The sequence below is a fragment of the Oncorhynchus clarkii genome, chromosome 19 (assembly GCF_045791955.1).
Source record: "Oncorhynchus clarkii lewisi isolate Uvic-CL-2024 chromosome 19, UVic_Ocla_1.0, whole genome shotgun sequence".
NCBI classification, from domain to species: Eukaryota; Metazoa; Chordata; class Actinopteri; order Salmoniformes; family Salmonidae; genus Oncorhynchus; species Oncorhynchus clarkii.
The window spans coordinates 15,855,723-15,864,238 of NC_092165.1; positions in this window are offsets into that span (position 1 = coordinate 15,855,723).

The following is an 8,516-nucleotide window of genomic DNA, read 5'->3' on the forward strand; positions in this document are numbered from 1 at the left end:
TCGCCGTGGTTCCACCTCTCCTTCAGTCTTCTCCTGCTTGACTCCATGACCTGCAGCCTCTGCATCTACAGACTGGCACAAGAATAGAGGAGGTTATTATCGGTACATGAGTAGAATTGGATTACAATGTCATAGGGAAGTCTCGCAACAAGATCCCTTATGGCAGATAAATTGGGATGCAAGCAAGTGAATAGCTGAGTGGAGCCTTTCTGAAATAAACAGGCCACATTTGATTACAAAAGTAACACATTTTTTATGCAACGTTGTTCAACTAACCTCTATGCCGATAATGTGCTGGGTTGAGGTTCTACTCCCCTCATCAACAGTGATTGGTTGGTCATCTCCATGTATTGTGTCCCGCTGGCTTCACAAAGCTCCTGTGTTCTGGCACTGAGCTACAGTATATATGACTGGCGAAAGGCCCAGCGGCTTCAAAATGTACCTCTTGCCATTCCTCTGTATCGGTCGAGGATCTTGACGCTACTGGGCGACTGTCGAGGACGCGCTCTTGTGTCACCTTCAGTTCCAGTAGCTGTAGTTTCCTCCGTAATACCCTGTTTTCTTTCTGGCTTTGAGACATTTCCAAACGAAACTGCATAGTCGTCGTCTACGAGTTTACAGATCCCTGCCACGGCTGCATTCGCTAGCAGCTCCATGATGGAGGCTATTTTAGTGTGAAAAACCATACAGTTATCCAGCACCTAGCTAGGGTTACCTGTCAACCAAATCATGTCTTCAAAGCGAATTAAACACTACCTGGGGTAAGTATACGAGGCTGTGCAGTTAAAATAGTCATATTTTGAGTCCCATGGTGTAAATAAAGTTCAAAATAATAACCATAAAAACGCTAAGGTGGAAATTGTTGTTGGCCACTGTTCATGTCTGTTTACACTGAAGAGAAAGGGTGTTATTGGTTGGCATCATAGTTTAAAGGGTGTTGTTAAATGAAAAGGCTATGCCCCAGGTCCTTGAGTACCCCAACAGTACACATATTTTTAATGTAGCCCTGGACAAACACCTGGACAAACACACCTCATTCAACTTATTGAGGGCTTGATGATTAGTTGACAAGTTGAATCAGGTGTGCTTATCCAGGGGTACTCGAGGACCAGGGCTGGGAAACACTGCAATCATGGATAATAATAATAATAATACACATAACAGATATAGGTGAAGGTTTATAGAGGAGCACAAATAAATATCTGATTTAAGTGTAACTCCTACTTACTACCCAGTGACTTGGGAGGGCTATAGGGCCACAGTAGGGGTTGTTGACAGTTACCGTAGGTCCAACAGAGGAAAGTGGAAGATGCAGTCTTTTTTTTAAATAAATTGATGTTCCTAAACAGGCTTCCCACAGTCACCTTTCATTCAATGGGCATCGCATTTGATACAACATTGATATGCCACTAACTAGGCTACTGTGCTGGCTAAATCCATGCCACAGCCAGCCTTAATTGGCAGTTTGGCACACATTTTTTAGGACACCAAATATTTCCACCCCTCCCATCTCAGTGATAGCAAGTTGATGTTAGACTGGTAGGGTAATATCGCGCGACGCCTTCCCCCGTTCGTAAATTGCCTCCAGGGTGTCAGAGTGCTCTCTGGGTCATTCATAAATTCAGAGATTTGTCAGATTGTCTGTTTTTAAATTCAGACCGTTTCACTCTTGGTCATGTAGAAACCAGTCATGTGAAATCCATAGATTAAGGCTTAATGAATCTAAACTCAACAAAAAAAGAAACGTCCCTTTTTCAGGACCCTGTCTTTCAAAGATAATTCATAAAAATCCAAAAAACGTCACAGATCTTCATTGTAAAGGGTTTAAACACTGTTTCCTAAGCTTGTTCAATGAACCATAAACAATTAATGAACATGCACCTGTGGAATGGTCGTTAAGACACTAACAGCTTACAGACGTTAGGCAATTAAGGTCACAGTTATGAAAACTTAGGACACTAAAGAGGCCTTTCTACTGACTCTGAAATACACCAAAAGAAAGATGCCCAGGATCCCTGCTCATCTGCGTGAACGTGCCTTAGGCATGCTGCAAGGAGGCATGAGGACTGCAGATGTGGCCAGGGCAATAAATTGCAATGTCCGTACTGTGAGATGCCTAAGACAGCGCTTCAGGGAGACAGGACGGACAGCTGATTGTCCTCGCAGTGGCAGACCACGTGTAACAACACCTGCAAAGGATCGGTACATCCGAACATCACACCTGCTGGACAGGTACAGGATGGCAACAACAACTGCCCGAGTTACACCAGGAACACACAATCCCTCCATCAGTGCTCAGATTGTCCACAATAGGCTGAGAGAGGCTGGACTGAGGGCTTGTAGGCCTGTTGTAAGGCAGGTCCTCTTCAGACATCACCGGCAACAACTTCGTCTATGGGCACAAACCCACCGTCGCTGGACCAGACAGAACTGGTGCTCTTCACTGATGAGTCGCGGTTTTGTCTCACCAGGGAAAATGGTCGGATTCGCATTTATTGTCGAATGAATGAGCATTACACCGAAGCGTGTACTCTGGAGCGGGATCGATTTGGAGGTGGAGGGTCCATCATGGTCTGAGGCGGTGTCACAGCATCACCGGACTGAGTTTGTTGTCATTGCAGGCAATCTCAACGCTGTGCATTACAGGGAAGATATCCTCCTCCCTCATGTGTTACCCTTCCTGCAGGCTCATCCTGACATGACCCTCCAGCTTGACAATGCCACCAGCCATACTGCTCATTCTGTGCGTGATTTCCTGCAAGCCAGGAATGTCAGTGTTCTGCCATGGCCAGCGAAGAGCCCGGATCTCAATCCCATTGAGCACGTCTGGGCCCTGTTGGATCGGAGGGTGAGGGCTAGGGCCATTCAGGAAACAGCAGAGGGAACACCCCCCTATCCACATCGATGGAACAGTAGTGGAGAGGGTAGCAAGTTTTAAGTTCCTCGGCATACACATCACAGACAAACTGAATTGGTCCACTCACACAGACAGCATTGTGAAGAAGGCGCAGCAGCGCCTCTTCAACCTCAGGAGGCTGAAGAAATTCGGCTTGTCACCAAAAGCACTCACAAACTTCTACAGATGCACAATCGAGAGCATCCTGGCGGGCTGTATCACCGCCTGGTACGGCAACTGCTCCGCCCTCAACCGTAAGGCTCTCCAGAGGGTAGTGAGGTCTGCACAACGCATCACCGGGGGCAAACTACCTGCCCTCCAGGACACCTACACCACCCGATGTCACAGGAAGGCCATAAAGATCATCAAGGACATCAACCACCCGAGCCACTGCCTGTTCACCCCGCTATCATCCAGAAGGCGAGGTCAGTACAGGTGCATCAAAGCTGGGACCGAGAGACTGAAAAACAGCTTCTATCTCAAGGCCATCAGACTGTTAAACAGCCACCACTAACATTGAGTGGCTGCTGCCAACACATTGACACTGACTCAACTCCAGCCACTTTAATAATGGGAATTGATGGGAAATGATGTAAATATATCACTAGCCACTTTAAACAATGCTACCTTATATAATGTTACTTACCCTACATTATTCATCTCATATGCATACGCATATACTGTACTCTATATCATCGACTGTATCCTTATGTAATACATGTATCACTAGCCACTTTAACTATGCCACTTTGTTTACATACTCATCTCATATGTATATACTGTACTCGATACCATCTACTGTATCTTGCCTATGCTGCTCTGTACCATCACTCATTCATATATCCTCATGTACATATTCTTTATCCCCTTACACTGTGTACAAGACAGTAGTTTTGGAATTGTTAGTTAGATTACTTGTTGGTTATTACTGCATTGTCGGAACTAGAAGCACAGGCATTTCGCTACACTCGCATTAACATCTGCTAACCATGTGTATGTGACAAATAAAATTTGATTTGATTTGATTCCCCCCAGAAATGTTTGGGAACTTGCAGGTGCCTTGGTGGAAGAGTGGGGTAACATCTCACAGCAAGAACTGGCAAATCTGGTGCAGTCCATGAGGAGGAGATGCACTTCAGTACTTAATGCAACTGGTGGCCACACCAGATACTGACTGTTACTTTTGATTTTGACCCCCCCCTTTGTTCTGGGACACATTATGCCATTTCTGTTAGTCACATGTCTGTGGAACTTGTTCAGTTTATGTTGTTGAATCTTGTTATGTTCATACAAATATTTACACGTTAGGTTTGCTGAAAATAAACGCAGTTGACAGTGAGAGGATGTTTCTTTTTATGCTGAGTATAATTCAATTGACTGATTTCCTTCTACGAACTGTCACTCAGTAAAATCTTAGAACTGGTTGCATGTTGCGTTTTTTTTTTTTTGGTCTGTATATACACTAAACAAAAAAAAAAACTAAACTTGCAACCATTTCAAATATTTAACTGAGTTACAGTTCATATAAGGAAATAAGTCAATTGAAGTAGATTCATTAGGCACTAATGTATGGATTTCACATGACTGGGAATACAGACATGCATCTGTTGGTTACAGATGCCTTAGATAAAATTAAAAAAAGTAATGTATTCTCATTCTTTGAAAAAGCCTTCTAAACCTCTTAATAGCACTACACCACTTATCCAAGTCCGATGTGTGACAAGATGGGGAAATAAAATGGGATGAGACAAACTTGGGAAGGCTGTGGCGCCATTTCGGCAACTTCAAATTAGGCATTTTTAAGGTGTAATGAGATTATATAAACAGCCATTTCTGCACCGGAAACCAGGATCAATCAGTATCAGGTCTTTGCGCTTATTGTGACATAACGGTGAATATAGGATCCTTGGCCCAGCTGAAGATCTATAAAAACAAAACACACTTAATTTAACACTTCACCAGGCCTTGTGTTATGCCTTATGAAGAGCCTACAGTATTTTATAATTTACCTAGGTATTTTTGGCAATATGATAAGCTTTTAAGTTATGCCCACCTGACCCAGATTGCGATTAATAATGGACCGTTTTTGGATCGCGTAAATGAAGAAAAAAAAAATAATTTATATGTTTAAAGATAATGGTTAAATAATTCTACCCTGAAACTTCACCATTAGGGATTATAGCTTATATAGCATTTATAAGGAATAATTAAAGTATTAAACCAAAGTCCAACTAGGTTCAGAAGAGGACTGTGAGGGAGAGAAATGTGTGTGTATGTGTGTGCCTAAGAAAATACCGAGAACAATTAAACTGTGGTTGACCCGACCTGACTAGAACTCTGAGAAACATATGATAGGACAGGGAGTACTTCTCAAGGTTTCCCTAATCTTGGGGGAATGGAACTGTCGGCTGGGTAGTGATACACAGTGGTGAGAACTCTGGAGAAGGATACAACTCGCCTACTGTTTGTGTGTATGTATGTGCGTAGGATACCTACTGTTTGTGTGTATGTATGTGCGTAGGATACCTACTGTTTGTGTGGAAGTATGTGCGCAAGTATAAAATGGATGTCTTTGTATAATGGATATTAGAACGTTCTCGTGAATAAACTGTACTAACCTTTTGCATAAGCTGAGTCTTTGCCTAATTATTATTAAACCCATGGTCTTACAAACTTCGGGGATTGGTCAAAGCTATTGATTGTTAGTTATTATCATTGTGATTGAAAATTCTCATGACAGTAAACAACAGTGATGTGATGGTGGGGATTTAGAGCTGTGTTCCAAGCTTAAATTACTCAATGGCCAAGCAAGGAGAGCAACAAAAAAAATATGCATTGGATATTTGAAAGCTCTTTCCTTGAGTCATAAGATTCCATTTGACAGATGATGTAAAAAGTACAGTAAAAATAAAATGCACATAAAATCTAGTGTAATATTTGGATTCAGTCTTGTGTCCTCACCTTTAGTCTGCATTTCCCCATAATCTCCAGTGTTCCCTTTCAATTACTACCATGGTTATGCATATGCTACTCATATTTCTTCTGCTCAAAATAGTTAACTTTATCGCTACCCATGTACATGCAATATCCCATTATTATTGAAGATACTAAAGTATTGTTTTTGAGTTGACGCATATAAACATCACGTCCCGTTTACAATAACCCAGATAAACTCGTATCATGGTTATGAGAAATCCGGCTATGGGTTATGTTGATCTTAGACGGGATATGGTGGCATGTTTAGCCCCACCTGTTTTGAGCCCCACATTTTTAGCTAAAAATAAATAAAACATTTTGCATGTTATTTTGGCATTAATACGTGTCACATTAGTTTGCAAACAATGTAAAATATTATACAAAATCATTGAGTTAATAAAACATCCATACAAATAGTATTTTTTCTTTCTTGAGTAAGCCACCTCCAAAATGCAGGTGTTTCAGTCTAGCTAAGTGCTTTCTGTGGTGGTGGGGAAGCCAGCTTAAAATACAGAGTGAAGGGGTTGGTAATATTCTCTAGTTTCTTCATGATTGACTCAGTGTTATGTCACTCATGGGGACACTATGTCACTGCCAAATCTAAGGGCTCAAAAATGCAAGCACCTTGGGTGCTGCCATAGAGTTACATTAGAAGTGCCCATCCAAGAAGGCTCAAGGTCATTTGGCTGCAAATAAAATTACATCAAATCACGTTATATCTACAGTAGCTTTGATTGGACTGATCATGTCAACATCATACTATCAAAGTCTTAGCTAGCAGTCATCATGAATCAAGTCGACAATCTACTGGCAAATCCTTTTTACTCCTTGTCATATGAAGAGAAATAATGATGAGAAACTATAGATAAAACGTATCGGTACTCATCGGCCTTTGGACATAAACATTACTCAAGTTGGAAATTTCAAAGGAGTGGTTTGGAAGGAATCAGTGGCTATCCGCAAGCATTGCAAAGCAATCACTAGCCTGCTATTCAGTGGGGTGGGTGTGTGGTCCCAATTGCCGGTTTAAAGGTATCTTTTCCATGCTTAACATTATAACATTCAACATTGGCCATGCTGTCAATCCAGCATAATTTCTGCCGCACTCAAAACAACTTAACTCAGAACTGGAAATCTGACTTCAGTGAGTTCAAGACAACTGGGAACTGGGAAAAAATGAGCTTGGAATGGGAAAATACATTTTGAACGGTCATCCAACTCGGAATTGTAAGTTGGGAACTCGGGTCTCTTTTTAGAGCTACGACCTGAAGATCACTGACGTCGTCATGATTCAACCTTGTTTTTTCAGAGTTCCCAGTTGTCTTGAAAGCACCATAAATCCAGATAATCACAGACTTTGACAAAATTTGCCTACGAAAGACCGCCGCGCCACCTTCCTGTTCAAGTGAGAACAGCACAAGGTGAGTACAAAAATGTATTGTATGCTGCTGCATAAATGATGTAATATGCCAGGGAGATATGTATACTGTAGCTAAGAAAGTAATACTAAGTGTATGTTCTGTAGTAAGCTGTTAGTAGCCCATATGCTTCACCCTAATAACTTTTTTAAATTTCACCTACTGTTCTGACTTGGTGGTGCACATGTTTTATAACCTGTTTTAGAGAAATCTAATCATTGAATATTGTAAGAGCTTTCATTGCCTGCTTAAATGCCCCCTTTATTTATCCTACAGTTCTGACTTGGTGTACAGGGAGAACACTAAGAACGGCCCATTTTCTGAATTCTGTCGCTGTACATTTCGAAAGTGCTGAACAAATAGTTATATTGACTACATCCATCCTTGCTCGCTCATTAATGTCTTAATTGAAATTACGGATTGCCTCTTAGCCGCTTGTCGTCCCCTTATGTCAGTGTTTGTACATCTCAGTTGTCAGTAGAAACCACACTTGTTTAAGCAAGTCAGCCATATCAGCTATGTTAAGCTAAGGCAGTAAACGAGGTTGAATTAACTGTTTCGTTGCCAGACGAGGCTCAGCTGATAGCCAGGTGTAGTAGTGGTAAGGTGTTGGGACAGCTTCATGTAGGCCCTAACAGTTTGTGGGCACCTTTTGTCACCTTTATATTGCAATTAATGTATTGTTTAGTGTTGTGTAGTGGCTTTGCTGGCATGCATCCCACCAATTTCTTTTTGTTTGCCCCACCAAGATGTACATGCTAAAATCACCACTGAATCAGTATGACCAGTTAAGGAAATGAAAAGCTGAGATAACGATTAAACATCATATTCATAGGGGGTTGCGTGTTAGTAAATTCATATTCTGCGCTCTAGCACACTGTCAGACGAAAGTGCTCTGGAAATTGGAGTAGATAGCCAGACTAAATTTACGAACGAACTCTAGAATCATCCCTAAAGCCAACACCTCATTTGGCCGCCTTTCGTTCCAGTTCTCTGCTGCCTGTGACTGGAACGAATTGCAAAAATCGCTGAAGTTGGAGACTTTTATCTCCCTCACCAACTTCAAACATCTGCTATCTGAGCAGCTAACCGATCGCTGCAGCTGTACATAGTCTACTGGTAAATAGCCCACCCATTTTCACCTACCTCATCCCCATACTGTTTTTATTTATTTATTTTTCTGCTCTTTTGCACACCAATATCTCTACCTGTACATAACCATCTGA